The following is a 20178-nucleotide window of genomic DNA, read 5'->3' as shown; positions in this document are numbered from 1 at the left end:
AGGGTGTCATATGAAGAACAGCTGAAGGACAGAGGGAACATGGTCACACTCAGCAAACTTCTAATGGACTGACCTGGGGAGGAAGGAACAAAAGTGGTCTATGGATCGCAGCACTCAGAAGACACAGATTTAAAACTGAGGTGACCAGGGTGTGGATTTCTGATCAGCACAAGAAATTGTCTAAAAATAAAAAATGCCCGAGGAGGAGCTGGGCTGATTCAAGAGGTGATGGGCCCTTGTTATGCCAGGCATGTGAGCAGAAAGCCTAGAGCCCTAAATGAGGTTTTCCAGGGAGGGCTGACGTCTTGACTGATGGCGGGTTTGGGGAATTGACAAGATGAGATTATAAGTCCCCTCAAGACCTGGTTCTATTATGAAAGATATGTTTGGGGCCATTGAGTAGAGACTCAGAGATGATTAGTTCTCTTTGAAAGACTTGTTTTCTGGTTTGTTTGCTTTATTCTTCCTGCTGATCTCATTCTCTTACTCACAAGGGGCCTTCTGAAAAAAGCAGGGCAACAAAACACAGCATTTGACTCCATCACTCTCTGCAGTGGCTATGAGCCAGATCCCAGTTCACATGGAGCCTCAAAGGTCCAAACGTCAAAGTGGTCAACAGGTTTAAATTAGAAAAGTGCGTGTATGTGTGTGTGCACCAGTGTGTGTTTTAATTCTGCACCTCCTGAGGTCATCACTGTGTCTGAGTCACCCCATGAGTCATTGTAAGCAACAGTGTTTCAGGAAAAGATGCTGAACCCACTGCCCTGTCCCAGCTGGCCGGTCCAGCTGCCCTGCAAATCCTGCCATGCTCCACACTATAGTTCCTTCTTCCTACCTCTCTGAAACTGCCCTGACTCAGGCCACCACAATCTCTCACCAGCCTCTTGCCCTAACCCTAACCCATGACGTCTTTCTCCACACCAGCTGAAAAGGGTACTAGCAAGCTAAATAGCTAACACCAAGGGAAGGGGCCATCAGAGTTCTGCCATCAGAAGCATCATGTTATTGTACCCCTTCTACCTCAAGCCTGAAAGCTTCTTGAAGAAACATCCTTGTCTCCCACGGTCCATCATAGAGTCCTGCCTCTCTCAGGGGCTGAAATCAGGTTTGTTGAATAAGTGAACGAATGAATGCCTGGCATTATTACTGGCATTGACAGCCATAGAACAAAAGCCTTGGTGGAATTAAAAGTTGGCTTGTAGAAAAGCTTGCGAACTCACTCCTATTCTCACTCTCCATTTCACACCTGTGAACTTTGTCACCTTTCCTTACAGCAGCAGTTAACATACGTACAGCTTTATGAAGCACATTTTTGTATTTTCTAAAAAGTCAAGATGAAAAAGTAGCATGGGCAATGCCAAAAGGCAAGCTGTGGGGGGAAATATGTGTTGTACATTGAATAAGGGCTAACTTTTTTTAATAGACAAGAGTTCCTAAATTGAAAAAAAAGAAAAGCCCAGCAAAAATATGGAAAGAGGAAAAAAACAGGCAATTCACATAAAAAGAAACAGAAATGGCTAATAAACCTATGAGCAGAGAATGAAATCCACCCATAAGAGAAAAAAGTAAATAGAGAAATGAGACATCAGTTCTCCTCTATCAGATCAACAAAGATAAGAAGTGCCTTCAATGTTGGGTGTTGGGTGGATGGATGGAGGAAAGAATGGAGAGAGGGGAGGAAAGAGAAAGGAAAGATTGGAGAAAGGGAGGGATGGACACACAGATGCATTCCCTTGGATGACTCCAAGGGAAACAGGGAAGGAAGACATAAATTCTGGTTGAAAGTAAGACAAATAAGGAAGACTTCATAATTTGGGACCATCTGAGTTATATCTAAAAGATGAGTTAGATTTAGTGAGAATCCCTGGTGTTCACAAGATGTGGAGATCAACATTCTCACACAGAATAGAAGGATGCTTTGGTACACTGTCTCTCAGGACGGATTAAGCCACATCTACCCAAATGCACACATGCTTTAACACAACAATTCCACTTCTAGGAATTTATTCTTCTAGTTTAATCACTGAATTGTACAAAGATATACATACAAATTATCTGGTTATTGTCTGAAAGTGAAAGTGTCAGTCACTCAGTTGTGTCTGACTCTTTGCAACCTCATGGACTGTAGCCTGCCAACCTTCTCTGTCCATGGGGATTCTCCAGGCAAGAATACTGGAGTGGGTTGCCTTTCACTTCTCCAGAGGATCTTCCTGACCCACACAGACTGAACCCGGGTCTCCTGTATTGCAGGCCAATTCTTTACCATGTGAGCCAGAGAAGAATCAGAATACCCAGAGGATCTGGTTATTATCTATATTATCCCAAAATTGTAAACCACATAAAAATTCATCAATAGGGCAAATGAATTATAGTGCAGATGTACAATAGGATGCTACTAACATCATCCTTGAGGCTACCATTGCCTGTTATGCCAATGTACCTTCTAATTACAAGCATTATTCTATATGTACTGCAAGCTTGGCACAGTGCCAAACCCTTTATGTGGATTATCTCATGCAATCCTAATACGTCTGTGAAGTAGATACTTTTTAACTCCCATTTTATTTGAAGAAACAGAAAAGCAGTAATCTGACCGCAGCAGTTTCCTGGGGCTGCCGTAACAAATAACCACAAACTGGATGACTTTGAACTCCAGAAATTCACCCTGCTGCAGTTCAGAAGGCCAGAAACTGGAAATTGAGACATGGGCAGGGTTGGCTCCCTCCGAAGGCTCCCAGGGCGACTCTGCTCCATTCTCCTCTATCGTCTGGTGACGACCAGCAACCTTAGGCATTCCCTAGCTTGTACCTGCTGGAGAAGGCAATGGCACCCCACTCCAGTACTCTTGCCTGGAAAACCCTATGGACGGAGGAGCCTGGTAGGCTGCAGTCCATGGGGTCGCTAAGAGTCAGACACGACTGAGCAACTTCACTTTCACTTTTCACTTTCATGCATTGGAGAAGGAAATGGCAACCCACTCCAGTGTTCTTGCCTGGAGAATCCCAGGGATGGCAGAGCCTGGTGGGCTGTAGTCCATGGGGTCTCACGGTGTTGGACATGACTGAAGTGACTTAGCAGCTTGTACCTGCATCCCTCCAGTTTCTGCCTCCATGGTCACACAGCCTTCTTCCCTGGGTCAGTCCACTCTATGTCTCATAAAGACCCCAGTCATTGCATTTAGGGCCCTCCCCAACCCAGCATGACCTCATCGTAACTCATTACATATGCAAAGGCTCTATTTCTGAAGAAGGTCACCTTCTGAGGTTCTGGGTGGACATGACTTTTCAGGGGACACTATTTAACCTACTACAGTGGCCTAGGTAACAAGGCTCATAAGTAGCAGAGCCTAGACTTGAATCCAGACAGGCAACCTGTACTCATCACTGTTGCTCCACGCCGCCTTCTCATAATACCGCACACTTTTCTAATATGAATAATGTTCCAGATGCTGGCTTAAGCATTTTGCCTATAATAACTGAGTCCTCACAACAACCCCACTTCATACATGTGTGAACTGAGATCCCCACAGTAACCCTAGGTTATAGATAGGGAAACTGAGGCACACGGGGTTAACAGTTACCCAAGTTTACACAGCCAGTAACTGACAGAACTTAGATTTGAATCCAGGAAGGTATGTTTATAACCACTATGCAAAACTATCTCCCAAGACTCTGAGAACCAGGGCTAAGAAAACATTTCTTTCTCCTTAAGGACTGGTGTTTTCCATACACAAAAATAAACTCAAAATGGATTAAAGATCTAAACATAAGACTAGAAACTATAAACCTCCTAGAGGAGAACATAGGCAAAACACTCTCTGACATACATCACAGCAGGATCCTCTATGACCCACCTCCCAGAATATTGGAAATAAAAGCAAAAATAAACAAATGGGACCTAATTAACCTTAAAAGCTTCTGCACATCAAAGGAAACTATTAGCAAGGTGAAAAGACAGCCTTCAGAATGGGAGAAAATAATAGCAAATGAAGCAACTGACAAACAACTAATCTCAAAAATATACAAGCAACTCCTACAGCTCAACTCCAGAAAAATAAATGACCCAATCAAAAAATGGGCCAAAGAACTAAATAGACATTTCTCCAAAGAAGACATATAGATGGCTAACAAACACATGAAAATATGCTCAACATCACTCATTATCAGAGAAATGCAAATCAAAACCACTTTGAGGTACCATTTCACACCAGTCAGAATGGCTGCGATCCAAAAGTCTACAAGTAATAAATGCTGGAGAGGGTGTGGAGAAAAGGGAACCTTCTTACACTGTTGGTGGGAATGCAAACTAGTACAGCCACTATGGAGAACAGTGTGGACATTCCTTAAAAAACTGGAAATAGAACTGCCTTATGATCCAGCAATCCCACTGCTGGGCATACACACTGAGGAAACCAGAAGGGAAAGAGACACGTGTACCCCAATGTTCATCGCAGCACTGTTTATAATAGCCAGGACATGGAAGCAACCTAGATGTCCATCAGCAGATGAATGGATAAGAAAGCTGTGGTACATATACACAATGGAGTATTACTCAGCCATTAAAAAGAATACATTTGAATCAGTTCTAATGAGGTGGATGAAACTGGAGCCTATTATACAGAGTGAAGTAAGCCAGAAAGAAAAACACCAATACAGTATACTAACGCATATATATGGGATTTAGAAAGATGGTAACAATAACCCTGTGTATGAGACAGCAAAAGAGATACTGATGTATAGAACAGTCTTCTGGACTCTGTGGGAGAGGGAGAGGGTGGGAAGATTTGGGAGAATGGCATTGAAACATGTAAAATATCATGTATGAAACGAGTTGCCAGTCCAGGTTCGATGCACGATACGGGATGCTTGGGGCTAGTGCACTGGGACGACCCAGAGGGATGGTATGGGGAGGGAGGAGGGAGGAGGGTTCAGGGTGGGGCACACATGTATACCTGTGGCGGATTCATTTGATATTTGGCAAAACTAATACAATTATGTAAAGTTTAAAAAAAAAAAAAAAAAAAAAGGACTGGTGTTTTTCAATCAGACATGATGTGGCCTCTAATTCATCTCTTCTCCCTTTCCCCTTTGGCCATCATGATTTATCTCAGAGCTGATTGGAATGTCCATCTTCAGCTAGGACATGAAATAACTCCTCTCCTTATTCTGTGTTGTGCATTTTGAAAGGCCTTCAGAGTGACCCATGCAGCCACGTAAATGACACTCAAACTGTTGTGCGCATGGGTGTATTCATTTTCCTGGAGCAAGGGTCCACGACTCCCACCAGATTCTCAGAGTTTCATGATCCTCATTTTCAAGTTTTCTGCCATCTCTCCCTCCTCTCTTCCTTTCTTCTGTTTTTACCAATTATGTGGCTGGTGTGGGTTTATTTTAAGCAATCTCATAGCCTTTTAATGGTGTAAGTGAAATGCAAACAGTTCAGTTCAGTCACTCAGTCGTGTCTGACTCTTTGCAACCCCATGAATCGCAGCTTGCCAGGCCTCCCTGTCCATCACCAACTCCTGGAGTTCACTCAAACTCATGTCCATTGAGTCGGTGATGCCATCCAGCCATCTCATCCTCTGTCGTCCCCTTCTCCTCCTGCCCCCAATCCCTCCCAGGGTCAGAGTCTTCTCCAATGAGTCAACTCTTCGCACGAGGTGGCCAAAGTACTGGAGTTTCAGCTTTAGCATCATTCCTTCCAAAGAAATCCCAGGGCTGATCTCCTTCAGAATGGACTGGTTGGATCTCCTTGCAGTCCAAGGGACTCTCAAGAGTCTTCTCCAACACCACAGCTCAAAAGCATTAATTCTTTGGCACTCAGCCTTCTTCACAGTCCAACTCTTATATCCATACATGACCACTGGAAAAACCATAGCCTTGACTAGATGGACTAGTCTATTTCTGCTTTATTGACTATGCCAAAGCCTTTGATTGTGTGGATCACAATAAACTGTGGAAAATTCTGAAAGAGATGGGAATACCAAACCACCTGACCTGCCTCTTGAGAAACCTATATGCAGGTCAGGAAGCAAGAGTTAGAACTGGACATGGAACAACAGACTGGTTCCAAATAGGAAAAGGAGTATGTCAAGGCTGTATATTGTCACCCTGCTTATTTAACTTCTATGCAGAGTACATCATGAGAAACGCTGGTCTGGAAGAAGCACAAGCTGGAATCAAGATTGCCAGGAGAAATATCAATAACCTCAGATATGCAGATGACACCACCCTTATGGCAGAAAGTGAAGAGGAACTAAAAAGCCTCTTGATAAAAGTGGAGAGTGAAAAAGATGGCTTAAAGCTCAACATTCAGAAGATGAAGATCATGGCATCTGGTCCCATCACTTCATAGGAAATAGATGGGGAAACAGTGGAAACAGTGTCAGACTTTATTTTTTGGGGCTCCAAAATCACTGCAGATGGTGACTGCAGCCATGAAATTAAAAAACGCTTACTCCTTGGAAGAAAAGTTACGAGCAACCTAGATAGCATATTGAGAAGCAGAGACATTACTTTGCCAACAAAGGTCTGTCTAGTGAAATGCAATAGAAAAACCATAAACAAAGGCGCTAAATGCTGCCATTCAGTCTGACTTTGTAAGTCTTCCTGGATTTGCGAGGAGGAAGTCCACCTTCCTGGCTCCTGTCTTTCTTGTCTTTTACTGGTTCTGAGGCAGGAGTTGGGTTCCCACCCCTGCACGGGCCAGGTGCTCACCCTGGGTTCATAGATAGCAAACATGTAAGCGATGTGCACTGAAAAAAACCCAATCAGACACAGGAGCCTGGAGTTCTGGCACTCAGGGGGAATTCTAGGCTGACCAGAAACTAGGCAGCTTGACCTAAAAGCCACTTCTGGATCTAAATTTCTCTGAAGAGGAAAGGAGAAGGCAGGAAGGTAGAAGGTGGAAATAACCCACAGCTGCAAGCCTGATCCTTCCAGCAGCCTGCCATTCCTGGGGCTTTCTCCCTGCCAGTGTGCTCAGGACACGTGACCCCACCATGTGCCCCAGACACCTGGCGGCAAAGCCCTTGCTAGTCTCCGCCCCTTGCACATCCAATTACCTGGGCTTCCCACATGCCCCACTGCACACCACAAGGCCTGGCCTTGTCATGCCTCTCACACCCCCTATGTGAGAAAAACAAAACCAACCAAACAAACAAAAGAGAAAGAACCCCGGATTTTTGATTCAGAGTCAAGGGTTAAATTAATTCATTTGTAGATTTTAATAAAAGCACTATCTTAATGCAATGGCCCATCAAGTTGGACCATACAGAAAGCTGATGCCTTTGACCCAAGAATTGATGCCTTTGAATTGTGGTGTTGGAGAAGATGCTTGAGAGTCCCTTGGACAGCAAGGAGGTCAAACCAGTCAATCCTAAAGGAAATCAGTCCTGAATATTCATTGGAAGGACTGATGCTGAAGCGCCAATACTTTAGCCACTGGATGCAAAGGGCTGACTCACTGGAAAAGACCCTGATGCTGAGAAAGATTGAGGGCAGGAGGAGAAGAGGGCATCAGAGAATGAGATGGTTGAATAGTATCACCAAATCAATGGACAAGAGTTTGAACGAACTCTGGAAGATTGTGAAAGACAGGGAGGTCTGGCATGCTGCAGTCCATGGGGTTGCAAAGAGTCAGACACAACTTAGCAACCGAACAACAAAAAAATGCAATCACCAAGGGAAAACTGAGAGAAGTCATGGGCACCTTGGTGCCCAAGGTTTGGTGGTCAGAGTATGCAGGATGACCCTCACATTATGAGATGTGCATTAGCCCTTATTAGGAATCATTAAGCTTATTATTTAAGAAGCTTATTAGAAATTCAGAGTCTCAGGCCCCCTCCTGGGCCTACTGAGGTAACAACATCCTAAGAGATTCTATTGCTAGAGACTCACTAGTGCAGAACACAAGGACTCCAATTTCTCAAGTTTACTAAACCCTAGAGAGCACTTGGGTTTTTCTCCAGGGAGAGCACACCCACACTGGATGACCTGGAATGATTCCTATTGGGGTTCACTGGGCTATCTACAAAAAGGGGTCATTATACCAGCCCTTCCTCCCTTTACAGGATTACTGTGAGTTTCCAGCGAGATCGTGGGTTCATTCCATTTATTGTGAGAAGGCTGAAAGAGGTTGCAGTGTTGGTGGAAAGCAGAACAGGTGTGGTTTCTGCCCTCAGGGAGCCGACATGGTGGTGGGATGGGAAAACACGTAGCGGTTGTTGTGTAATCGTCACGGTTACACAGGGCTTTCATTTGCTTATTCTTTTACATATTCATTCATTCAGTGATCTGTTATCGATTAAAACATAAAACACTCGCACTCTGCCCAAGGTTGAGCTCTGAGTTCGACACTGGGGAAGCAGAAATAAATGAGCCATAAACTCTTGCCTTCAAGGACCTATCAATCCGGTCAGAGATAAGGATGAAAGTAGCCGATTACACTTAGAACTCACCATAGCTGGGGCTGTGGGAGCACAGGTGAAGCAACGAGGAGCTCTACTTTAATGCAGGATTACAAGTTTGCTGGGAAAGATTGTGGGCAAGAGGAGAAGGGGGCGACAGAGGGTGAAATGGCTGAATGGCATCACCGACTCAATGGACATGAGTTTGAGCAAACTCTGGGAGATGGTGAAGAACAGGGAAACCTGGCATGCTGGAGTTCATGGGATGGCAAAGAGTCAGAAGTGACTTAGCGAATGAACAGCCCAAGTTTGCCATGCAGATAAGGAAGAGGACAGCATTCCATGCAGAAGGAACAGCAGGAGCAAAGGCAGCAAGGCATCAAGGCATCAAGTCACATATGTTTGCACCATGACCAGAAGGTACAGAGAACTGGGAGGAGTGTCAAGAGATGGCTTTGGAGTAGCAGCTTGGGGTCAGATCTTTGATGGTCCTGGTGATCAATGCCAAGGAATCTGGCAGGAAGTGGGGAGTCCCTAAATGGAGAGGAATAACACTGTCTAAGCTAAGTTTTATTAATACAAAGATCTTTTCACAACAGCATGAGAAGAAAACACTGGGGCAGAAAGACTCTTAAGAGGCTCTGATGTTAGCTCAGGGGAGAGATGGCAAAGTATTCGACAGGGGTAGTGACTATGGGGACAGACATGAAAAGAAGAGATACTAAGTAAGGTAGACTGACAGGACTGTTGACCAAATGAATGGGGTGCTGAAAGGTAGGGAGGCTTCTGGCTCGGAGCCTGGGTGATGTTACTATTAACCAAGAGGTGGGAACACAGGAAGAAGATGGTACTGAGCCTGAGTCAGCCCTGTTGGGTGTGCAGTGCGTTTGGGACACCCTCTGGCTTTGTTCAATAGGCTGGAGTCATAGATGCCTAGAGCTGCGAAGAATGGTCCAGGCTGGGCACATGAATTTGGGAGTTTGAGTGTCGAGTGGGTGGTAGGAGCCCTGGGAGTGAATAGGACAGGAGGAGGGTGTGGGGTGAAAAGGAACAGGGTTGAGAGTGGCACTGAGATTCAAGAGATGGCAGAGATGAGTCCAGGAAGGCTGAGTGAGGCTCAAGGCCCTTCTGCTCATCATCCACTAGAAGCATCTCCCAGAAATGGACCTCTCTAGAAGCCCCAGAGTGAGTGGGGGCCAGGGCTGGGGCCCTGAGAAGAACCGAGACAGAGACAGATCTGTTTTTCTCCAAGAGGAAAACAAAAGGATGTAAGAAAGGGAGAAACAAAAGAAATGCTTGAGCTTGTTTAGTGTCTCAGATGAGAAATGATCTGGATCCAGCACATCCTAACATTGAAGAAAAACTCCCAGGCTGTCCTAGGTTGACTTCAGTGAGCTCACTCTTTCCTATTGTTAAAAGCAGAGCGTCTGGTCTTATCGTGATTAATCAAAGGAGGATTTTACACAACAAAACAAGAAATAGGAAATGGTCCCCCAATCCTGCCATGTGATTCATGTTATTCCATACAGACCATTTGTGGCTTTAAACTGGTAATAGCTCCTAGTGGCCAAATAATTGATCACTTGGTGTTCTGGCTTTAAGTGAAAAGTGAAATGGCCTCTTTAGAAATGTTGGCAGCCTGGCTGGCCCATTAGTACGACCGAAAAATCAAAACATTGCCTGGAAAAGGCCATTATGACTGGGCTCAGCAGGAGTCATCAATAGATGATGTCATTTCAGAAATAAGCCAGCCAAGGTCACAAGGCCTCTGGCAGCATCAAACGACCCTTCGTGGCCCATCACTACCCCGCTTCACAGATACTAAAGTCTCCCAAGGGGACACCAGGTTCTGAGTCAGGACTGGCTTCATTTTACCCTTTCTTCGCTCAGCCTGAATCTAGAGGAATGCGATGTTTGAGAGCCTGTGACATTCAGCAGGTGGTGAAGGAAGGCCCTCAGCCTCCCATGCACAGTCCCTCAGGCGCACGCCTCTCCCTCTTCCCCTCTCCGGGGTCTGTGGTCTGGCTCAGCCTCTTCTCACACTCCTCAGCCTGGAAACCCCTCCTGTCAGCTCCTACTACCTTCTCCTCCAAGCTTTTAGAAGATCTGTGGGCTCTGTCTCCACATCCTCAGCTCCCATTAGCTTCCGCCTCCTCTTGCCAGCATTAACAGCATCGCAGGTACCAAGCACAGGACCAGGGGCTTTCCCTGCATCATCCCCCCTCCCCCCGACACCAAGCCCCACAGAAACCCATGTGAAATGGGTGCTCTTATTACCCCCATTGTATGGAGGAGGAAATGGGCTCAGACAGGTTGGGCCACTGGCTTCAGTAAAGCAGTGGTAGATCCCGTTTTTGAACCCTCTGCAATGCCCTGGCCAAAGTCACCCACGATGCCTGCCAATCATGGTGGCCCTTTCCCAGCCCTCATCCTCTCTGTCTCTCTGCACCAACTGGCACTGCCAATCTCTCTCCTCCCTTGGCTCTTGGGAGCCAGCTTCCCCTTGCTCTTTCCTTCCTCTTCACAGGGTGGGTTCCCCTGAATTTTATCCCTGGCACTTCACTTTTCTCATAATAGAAAATCTTCCAAGGGAAACTCTGAATGCAGTGGAGACATCATGCCCACTTGCTCAAGGTCACTCTAAGTCAGTGGCAGGCAGAGTGTCCTAACATCCAGGTCGGCCTGTTACTCACAGCTGCCACTACCTACTCTTAGTTGTGCTTTTTGCTGAGCAGCAGGAAGCAGCCCAACCCCAGAGGAGGGAGAAAGTGTGGGACCCTGATAAGGTGGGGCCGAGGCTATTTTTAGACAACACAGGCTTTCCACTTAAACTCAGGAGTCAACATCTTCTAAATCGTGGATCTGCAAGGCTGGTTCATTAAATAGAACTAACACATCAGAGTGACAGCACCCTTTGCTCTCCCTCTCTGCCTACTTGATGTGTCGTTGCAAGTGAGGAGAACCTTACTATTTGTCTCCATTTCTTCTTCATTCTATCTGTGAGGCTTTAAAATGGCTTTAAAAAAAAAAAAAAAAAAAAGATCCAAAGTAAAGGAGAAACAAAAACGAAACTTCCAGATGAGGGTGCTGTTGTCTGAGTAAGAGAAAGTCCTAGACAATAGCAGACCAAAGAAAGGGGGAGCATTGGTGGGATGCTCGTGGATCCCCAAGACCTGCCTGAGCAGCAAGTGTAACAGAAGAGTGAGAAAGGCTGGTGGAGACTGTCTGGCACACCCGGTGTGTGACCTTGAGCGGGGGGCTCTGCGTCACTTCCCCAGAAACAAAATTGTTGCCACCACTGGGGGGAAAACGGGAAGTTTCCGGGTGCCCCTGCGGAGTGCCTAGAACCTGGGTTAGGGTCTGGTTTTGTGATTCAGACAGGGAAAAGCTTAGGCCAGGTCATCTTCAAGGGTCTGAGAGGGCCAAGGTCAAGGCCAGAAGAGATGGGGATGGGGAGGAGGTGTGTGTAGGGCTCCGAGGCAGCATCATAGGCATCATACAGATGTGAAAACAGAGGGCAGAGAGCAGAGGGACTGGAGCCTCTAGCCCTGCCCAGTTCACTGGGTCTATAGCTGTTCGACTCACAAGCTTCTTTGCGAAGGTGATGGCTGCCACCCAGCAGAGATGCCCATAATTACCGTGGAGCGTGCTTCCTGGGTGTATATGGCCCAGGCTTTCCGAGGGTCCTACTAGGTCTAGTATAAGATCCGAGTCAGAGGGAGCGGCAAAGTCGCCAGTCTCCGCAGCCCCTCCGGATTTGCGCGTCTATGCCCCTCAGGGTCCCAGGCCTGGAACTGGTGAACAGGTGGGGGGAGAACCGGCGATCAAGAGCGCGCCCTACTGCTCTCGGCCCAGCCACCGGCTCCAGCGCGGAACCAAACCCTGCCCCCACAAATGGGGAAATCGAGGTCCAGAGAGGGAGGAGGCTTATCAAGTCCGCCCAGTGGGTTGACGATACCCGGGGCGGGGGGTGGGGGGACTTCTGCCTTCAGGCTCTCCCCTTCTTCTTTCCGCCTCCGAGCGAAAGGCGAGTTACCGTGGGGCTTTAAACCTTGTCTCTTCCCGCAGTTTGGGAAACTTTTCCTGCCGCAACCAGGAGCAGCGCGAGCCCCAAGTATCAAGTCCACCTGAGCGCGTAGGCGCCCCACTCCCACCTGCACAGCCTCGGTAGCCGGACCGAGGCTGCGCCTGAGTGCCGGCTCGGCTGCACCTGTACCGCTGAGCGCCCGGGGCGCCTGGCCCCGCCGCGCGCTGGCCCCGCCATGACCCCAGTCCTCCGGAGCTCCCAGGTCCTTCTCCCATTTACAGATGCGGCGCCAGGGTCCAGAGAGAAGGGCGCCCTGGCCGGGGCCACGCGCGCCGAGTGGTGGGGACGCGAGCGCCCAGCTCCAGACCCAGACACCCGGCTCCCCAGCCCCAGAGGCAACCCCAGGCGGCGGCTATTTATAGAGGGAGCCACGCTCAGTCCCTCTTGGCGGCTGCGGCAGCGACAGCTGAATATTTTGCCCAGATATGGCTGGGGCCCCGGCGCGGGGGCAGGGAACCCCGCGAGCACGAGGGGGACCCCTGGCCAGTAGGACGCTTACCGAGCCGTGGAGCCGCGGGGGCCGGCGGACGGGCGCGGGCGGCGGTTGGGCGAGCGCAGGCGGCCGGCGGACGGGCGCGGGCGAGCGGAGCGCGGGGCTGGACGAGCTCCCGGGCGGCCGCGAGCGGGCGGGCGCTGTGGGCTCCAGGGGTAGGAGCCAGGGGCGGGCCCGGCTCTGCGTTGTCACCGCGCCCCGCCCCACCCGCCCGGCTCTCCCTCCTTACCTCTCCCTCCACTCGGGGGCGCCGGGGCGCAGCGCACAGTCCCCAGCCGGGTAGGGACGTCCGCTGGTGAAGCGCGGGGCAAGGGCTCCAGCCGCCCGGAAGATGGGCTTCTTGACCAAGTGGGTGCACGTCACCTCCTGTCTTCGTCTCGGTTTCCCCACCAGGTAGTTGTCTAGAAAAAGGTGGGCGGATTTCATTCCTGCTGGGTCTAAGACCTAAGAATCGGCAGGTCCTCGGATGGAGCAAAGCCAGCCAAGCGGTTGCCACAACTTTACCTGCTTTAATTGAAGCAACAACCCATCCCGTCTCATCAGCAACCCAGCTGAGTCTTGTTTGAGCCCAAGCTTTAGTCACGAACAATTTGTGAACACGTAGTTCCAAAAGAGGTACATGGTTAAAATAACAACCACCCAAAAAAAGCCCCACCTGTTCTTTCTTCCAGTTTTTTTGAGATATAATTGACATACAGCACTGTATGTTTAAGGTGTACAGCATAATGGTTTGATTTATAAACATAATAAATTTATTATCACAAGTTTAGTGAACATCCATCATCTCACATAGATACAAAAAATTTTTTTTCTTGTAATGAGAAATCAGGATTTACTCTTAAAAACTTTCATGTGTTAAGTATATTTATCCTGTACATTTTATCCTTAGTACTTACTTATCTTACAACTGGAAGTTTGTACCTTTTGACTGCTCATCCAACCCCCACTCCCAAAACAAAAAATGTTATCTTTTTTTCCTAGAGTTTATTTTTGATGTATAATTGACCTATATGTTAATTCCTTTTGCACAGCATAGTGGTTAGATATTTCTATATATTTCAAACTGATCACAAATCCAGTGATAATGTCACCATACAAAGACATTACATAGTTACTGACTAAATTCCCCACGTTGTACATTTCATACTTTGCTCATTTATTTTGCAGCTGGAAGCTTGTGCTTCTTAATCTCCCTCATCTATTTCTCTCCTCCCTCTATCCTGCTCCTCTCTGGCAACCACCTGTTTGTTCTCTGTCTATAACTCTGTTCCTGTTTTATATTTGTTCATTTGTTTTGCTTTTCTAGATTTCACATATAAGTGATATCAATAAAGCATTTGTCTGTTATTTTGCTTAGCACAATACCCTCTAAATCCATTCATGTTGTTGCAAATGGTAAGATTTCATTCTTTTTAATGACTGAGTAATGTTCTATTGTGTATATGTGTGTGTATATATATATATGTATACCACATCTTCTTTATCCATTCATCTATTGATGGACAACTAGGTTGCTTCTGTATCTTGGCTAGGGGTGCATGTATCTTTTCAAATTAGTGTTTTTGTTTCCTTTGTATAAATCCTGAGGGAATTTGTTGGATTGTATGGTAGTTCTTTTAATTCTTTTGAGGAACATCTACCATTTTCCATAGTAGTTGCACCAATTTACATTGCTACTAACGTTTACTAGGCTTCCCTTTTCTCCACATCCTCAACAACACTTATTTCTTGTCTTTTTGATAGTAACCATTCTGACATGTGTAAGAGCTCATTGAGGTTTTGATTTGTATTTCACTGATTAGTAATGTTGAACATCTTTTCATATGCTTATTGGTCATCTCTGTGTCTTCCTTGGAAAAACACCTGTTCAGATTTTCTGCTCATTTTTTAAAATTGGATTTTTTTTTTTAATGTTAGTTGTATGAGTTCTTTGCATATTTTGGGTTCAGTTCAGTTTAGTAGCTCAGTCGTGTCTGACTCTTTGCGACCCCATGAACCGCAGCACACCAGGCCTCCCTGTCCATCACCAGTTCCCAGAGTTTATCCAAAATCATTTCCGTTGAGTCGGTGATGCCATCTAACCATCACATCCTCTGTCGTCCCCTTCTCCTCCTGCCTTCAATCTTTCCCAACATCAGGGTCTTTTCAAATGAGTCAGCTCTTCGCATCAGGTGGCCAAAGGATTGGAGTTTCAGCTTAAACATCAGTCCTTCCAATGAACACCCAGGACTGATTTCTTTTAGGATGGACTGGTTGGATCTCCTTGCAGTCCAAGGGACTCTCAAGAGTCTTCTCCAACACCACAGTTGAAAAGCATCAATTCTTTGGCACTCAGCTTTCTTTATAGTCCAACTCTCACATCCATACATGACTACTGGAAAAACCATAGTCTTGACTAGATGGACCTTTGTTGGCAAAGTAATGAATGTTTCTGCTTTTTAATATGCTGTCTAGGTTGGTCATAACTTTCCTTCCAAGGAGTAAGCATCTTTTAATTTCATGGCTGCAATCACCATCTGCAGTGATTTTGGAGCTCAAAAAAATAAAGTCTGACACTGTTTCCCCATCTATTTGCTGTGAAGTGATGGGACCGGATGCCATGATCTTCGTTTTCTGAATGTTGAGCTTTAAGCCAACTTTTTCACTCTCTTCTTTCACTTTCATCAAGAGGCTCTTTAGTTCTTCTTCACTTTCTGCCAATAAGGGTGGTGTCATCTGCATATCTGAAGTTATTGATATTTCTCCCTGCAATCTTGATTCCAGCTTGTGCTTCATTCATCCCAGAGTTTCTCATGATGTACTCTGCAGGTAAATTAAATAAGCAGGGTGACAATACACAGCCTTGATGTACTCCTTTTCCTATTTGGAACCAGTCTGTTGTTCCATGTCCAGTTCTAACTGTTGCTTCCTGACCTGCATATAGGTTTCTCAAGAGGCAGGTCAGGTGGTCTGGTATTCCCATCTCTTTCAGAATTTTCCACAGATTATTGTGATCCACACAGTCAAAGGCTTTGGCATAGTCAATAAAGCAGAAATAGATGTTTTTCTGGAACTCTCTTGCTTTTTCCATGATCCAGCAGATGTTGGCAATTTGATCTCTGGTTCCTCTGCCTTTTCTAAAACCAGCTTGAACATCTGGAAGTTCACAGTTCACATATTGCTGAAGCCTGGCTTGCAGAATTTTGAGCATTACTTTACTAGTATGTGAGATGAGTGCAACTGTGCAGTAGTTTGAGCATTCTTTGGCATTGCCTTTCTTTGGGATTGGAATGAAAACTAACCTTTTCCAGTCCTATAGCTACTGCTGTGTTTTCCAAATTTGCTGGCATATTGAGTGCAGCACTTTCACAGCATCATCTTTTAGGATTTGAAATAGCTCAACTGGAATTCCATCACCTCCACTAGCTTTGTTCGTAGTGATGCTTCCTAAGACTCACTTGACTTCACATTCCAGGATGTCTGGCTCTAGGTGAGTGATCACACCATCGTGATTATCTGGGTCGTGAAGATCTTTTTTGTACAGTTCTTCTGTGTATTCTTGCCACCTCGTCTTAATATCTTCTGCTTTTGTTAGGTCCATACATTTCTGTCCTTTATTGAGCCCATTTTTGCATGAAATGTTCCCTTGATATCTCTAATTTTCTTAAAGAGATCTCTAGTCTTTCCTATTCTATTGCTTTCCTCTATTTCTTTGCACTGATTGCTGAGGAAGGCTTTCTTATCTCTCCTTGCTATTCTTTGGAACTCTGCATTCAGATGCTTATATCTTTCCTTTCCCCTTTGCTTTTCGCTTCGCTTTTTTTCACAGCTATTTGTAAGGCCTCCTCAACCCATAATTACATATATCATTTGTAAATATTTTCTCCCATTCAGTAAGTGGCCTTTTTGTTTTGTTGATGAATTTCCTTTACTGGGCAAAAGCTTTTTAGTGTGATGTAGTCCCATTTGTTTGTTTTTACTTTTGTGTTCAAAAGCCTTACCTTCTTAAAAGCCAAATGTGTTTTCCAGAACAAACCACTTAAACAGAAACTTAAAGTGTTTTAATTTTAAACATGGCTCATAAAAAGGAGTTTGTGTAGATGGAATGTATCTTTGGATTATCATAGGAAAGTTTCTGGTGGGGTAGAGCCTGTTAATATAAACTTCTTAATATTGGTGTACAGATCACTAATGAGAAACACCTTTGACAACTCGTGCTTCCACGAAATGTATTCCTACATTGCACAACCCTCAAGGCTGTAAGAAAATACTCTTGTCAAGGGGCATGTACCCTATATTTTTAAACAATGCAATGCTTTAATATTTCAGATTTAAAATTTTAAATCCTTTTGGTGGAATTGAACATTTGAGAAAAGGGCATACAATGTAAGTGTGCTGGTTCAAATTTTTATTTTTCTTGGCTGCAGTGGGTCTTTGTTGCTTCACGCAGGCTTTCTCTAGTTGCAGTGAGCAGGGGCAACTCTAGTTGGGGTGTGTGGGCTTCTCCTTGCGTGGTTTCTCTCGTGGTGGTGCACAGGCTCTACAGTGGGCAGGCTTCAGTAGTTGCGGCACATGGGTTTAGTTGCCCCGTGGCATGTGGGATCTTTCCAGACGAGGGATCACACCCATTTCCCCTGCATTGGCAGGTGGATTCTTAACCACAGACCACCAAGAAAGTCCAAAATTTTTATCATTCAAACACCTGTTGCAGGCAACACTGCCAGCAAAAGGCAACCTGTGCTCTTCTGGGTCACAACGCCCTCCTAAAGTTCCCACTTTCTTTACTCGTATGGTAATCGCTTCCTTACTTGCCTCTTTCCCCCCCCAGTTTATATTCATTTGCTCAACTCTGTGTTTTAACATTAATCCATGTTGGTTCACATGACTGTAGTTTGTTTACTCTCATTGCTGCAGAGGTTTCCATTGAATGAATGTTACCAGTTTTTAAAAAGATCCATTTTACTATTAATGGACATGTAGGTTATTTCTGGGTTTTAGATACTACAGATGTTTAGCTGTGAACTTTCTTTACCAGCATCTCCCTGCACAAGTGCACACATCTTCAACACACTTGGAATTAACAGAAATAGAAACATTTCCCCCATTCCGGCACTTGAGCAGTGGTTATCTCATTGAGGTTTGAATTTGCATTTCCCTGTGTCCTATGGGTTGAGCATCTTTCATGTTTACGGCCCAGCTGGAGTTCCTCTTTTGTGAAGTGTTTGTTCAGATGTATTGCCCATTTTGCTTCTGGATAATTTACTGAACATATGTAATCTATTTTTCATGTGAGTGTGTGTATGTATATATCCTCCAATCTGTGCTTTGCCTTTTCACCTTCATAATAATGTGTTCAATGCACAGATGTTCTTCATTTTAATGTTGTCTAGTACAGTTGACCATTGAACAACATAGGTTTGACCGTGCAAGCCCATATACAGATGGACTTTCTTCAACAGAAAATACTGTAGTACTGCACCATCTCTGGACAGTTGAACCTGAAGATGTGGAACCACAGACATGGAGGAACCACATACATGAGGACGTCCAACTGTGAAGTCACACAGTAATTCCCCACAGCAGGAGGGTTGGCACCACTAAACACCCTCCCCTCAGCATGTTCAAGGCTCAGTCTTTTCCTTTATTGTTAGCACCCTATGCATCCAGTTTAAGGCGTCCTTCCTGCCCCTGGATTATAAAGGTAGTGTCCTGTGTTATCTTCCTACGGTAGCCTTTCACTCTCAGGCTTTCAGTCTACCTGGAATTGACTTTTGAATATGCTATGAGGTAGGGGACAAGTCTCATTTGTCTGTCAAACTGTTTCAGCACTAGGTTAACTTTTCAGTTATATCAACAATTAATTGTTTTATTTTAAAAAGTAACAGAAACATTCCTAAAGTTAGTGAAGTAGTAGAAACCACCTTTTTCTTATCTGTAGACAATTTGAAGATATTTGTGGGTTTTTCTTTGGTTGTTGTTAGGGAAAGAAACCATTATTTAAAAAAAAGTTTATACTGCTTTATTTTACTTAAATATTTATGTATTGGAATGTTTTTATTTTATCATAAATGATTATTTAAATCACTGGGATAATAATTTCTGAATTTTGAATCACTTTAATTATAAATACTAAATGTAAATTTTAAAAAGCTAGAAAGATAATTTCAACACATTTTACATGAAAAATTTAAAACATCTGGTACTTTCTGTTCTTACCTTTCCTAGATGTTCACAAATAAAAATAAGCAAATGACTTTAAGAGTTTTTATCTCTGGCCCTGAAATCCACTCTATATTTCTAATTATTTAAGCATATCTTCACACAGAGGTCAACTAGCCTAAACTTAGTATATGTTCAAAATCATAATTTTAAGCTTCCCAGTCAAACTGAGCTCACCATCCTAGAATTCATAAGAGCCACTTGGGTGTTATCTTTTCCCAACTCACATTGTTACCTGGAACTCAACAGCAGTAGGAATATTTATAACACGGGGGTCATCAGATACTACAAATCAAGGCTCACTGCCCCCATCCCCACACATACCCAGCAGAACCAGTTGTCAAATATTTACCAGGATATGACTGGACAGATGACTAAGATACCTCCTTCCCTCCCTCCCTCCCTCAAGGTGCTCACAATCTATTTGGAGTGATTGGTGCAGACAACTATTGATATGGTAGGAAGCTCAGTGAGGTCTGGGCCCTATGAGAGGCGGAGTTGGAAGTACAATGCAGTAGGAGGGAAATCGGGGAGTGGAACCAGATAAGCCTGGGAAGTCAGGGAGGATACCGACAGACAAGAATGGTGGAGACAAAATGAGTTGCAGGCTGAGGGAAGACAGCAAGAGTGGTCTTGAGGGGAGGAAGACTTGCTTTAGAACATCAGCAGTTCTGGATGAACATGCATGGGGTTTGGGAACCAGATGAAGGTTCAGTGTGACTGGTGCAGGGAGAAGCAGTGGACAGTGAGGTTGGGCAGGGAGATGGTTCTCAGTGCACACTGTCTGGGCAGTGAGAAGTCACTCGAGACTTGGGGTGCTCTGGGGTGAGGGATGTGCTGGTTTGCCTGGGCTGTTCCCCCAGCAGCACCACTAGTAGTGATGCTGATGTGCTGAAGACTCGGGAGAGACTTCACATGGTGTGGTGACCACCTGCTTTGGGACCCACCACTAGACTAGGGCAGGGTTAAATCATGAAATTCTCAAGCTAACTG

At 45.3% G+C, this 20178-nt stretch overlaps 1 protein-coding gene across 4 annotated transcripts in view; it reads right to left on the bottom strand.

Moving 5' to 3' along the window:
* The window catches only part of TMOD1 (tropomodulin 1), an 89412-nt gene extending 76057 nt beyond the window's left edge, over positions 1-13355 (bottom strand). Inside the window, exon 1 of one of the 4 annotated variants that reach the window (XM_044940066.2) lies at positions 13217-13355. The gene's annotated coding sequence lies outside the window, so the exon portion shown is untranslated. Of the gene's footprint in view, positions 1-12993; positions 13138-13216 lie in introns of those variants that run through there. The other 3 variants (XM_044940067.2, XM_025281770.3, XM_006063459.4) reach the window with 3 other exon arrangements.
* Positions 13356-20178: the final 6823 nt, after the last annotated feature.

Source organism: Bubalus bubalis, chromosome 3 (assembly GCF_019923935.1).
Source record: "Bubalus bubalis isolate 160015118507 breed Murrah chromosome 3, NDDB_SH_1, whole genome shotgun sequence".
NCBI lineage: Eukaryota > Metazoa > Chordata > Mammalia > Artiodactyla > Bovidae > Bubalus > Bubalus bubalis.
This window is presented reverse-complemented; position numbering and strand designations above follow the sequence as displayed.